Genomic DNA, 1355 nt, shown 5'->3' on the forward strand with positions numbered 1-1355 from the left:
TTGGGGTGATTTCTTAATGTACACTTACCTTTTACATAAAACTCTCTTATGTACATATGAGTTTATGTGGATTTGCTTTCCTAGTCTACCCAGACTAATATAAAATATGTTACTATATTTACTATGTTACTCCAAATATGTTACTGTAAAAGAGGAACACTATATAAGTAGCACATGCATTTAGCTATAATGGAAATTATGAAGAGAATCTTTTATGAATTGAGCAGTTTAAATAAATCATGAGATTGTACGAAAAAAGCAATGTGTATGTGAAGGGTTGATGGATCAGAGACATAGTAGGAATATTTAGAGATAGGAAATAAATGTGTTTTTTCTCCCCTGAAATTATGGAATTTTATTTAAGGCAAAATCTGTGGTCTTAATGGCTGGTACTTGGTAATACTCAGATCGTAAAAAGCGTCTGTTGATTTCATATTGGGTCTTCAGAAGCTTGTGGGAGATTGTTAATTAAGGGCCATATAAAGAAACTTAGAAGTACAGGAGCCTACGGTCTAATTGGCCATGTTCATTGGCAAATGGGGATTTGAAAGAACTGGACAATGGTGATCTCTATTGTTAGTGTTCATCACTCACTGGGCTCTACAAAGAGCAGGTGATCGATCCTCTTGCTTGGCTCCTCTCCTGCCAACTCCTTCTATAAGCACTGCTTATTAGATGGTACCTGGGAACCCGTGCATAAAACACATGGCAGAAGGTTGTAGGAAAATGGACACCCCCATAGTCTTTTGAGAGGCCTGTGAGCTGGTGCACACTCCTGGGGTATAGGGAGAGCCCTTGAATGAGGCCGTCCACTTGATAAGAATTTACAGGCTCGGCATCGATGGGGCAATTCCACTCCATCTTCTCAGGCTCTCCTCTAGTTGGGATGGGTTTGGTTCCTTCTGGAATCATTTCATCAACTACTAAATGGTGATGCTAAATATCCACCATGAACCAATTGTAAATAGCATATTAAAAGGTAAGCTCCAGGTTTCCAGTCAAGGCACCCAGGGCCTAATCTCCAATACACTAAATCTTTATAACAATGCATAATGATACGAGATTGAAATTTTGTGAATTTCCCTGTAGGTATCGTTGTGCGAATGAATAAATACAGTGAGTAAATAGATCATGAGTAGATATTACGAACAATAATGAAATGTTCAAATAGCATTTACTAGGACCTTCAAGATCAGCTTTAAATTTTTGAATGACAGCTTTCAGTTTTAAGCCACACGAGGTGGCTCCAAAAAGTTCATAGAACAATAGACTGAAAAGATGACATACCTTTTGTATGAACTTCTGAAACCGGACTCTCCAGGCTCTGCGTGTCGGCCACGTAAAGTTAACAGCAT

Source organism: Echinops telfairi, unplaced genomic scaffold, assembly GCF_000313985.2.
Source record: "Echinops telfairi isolate 266 unplaced genomic scaffold, ASM31398v2 ScPeMD7_1;HRSCAF=3_0, whole genome shotgun sequence".
NCBI lineage: Eukaryota > Metazoa > Chordata > Mammalia > Afrosoricida > Tenrecidae > Echinops > Echinops telfairi.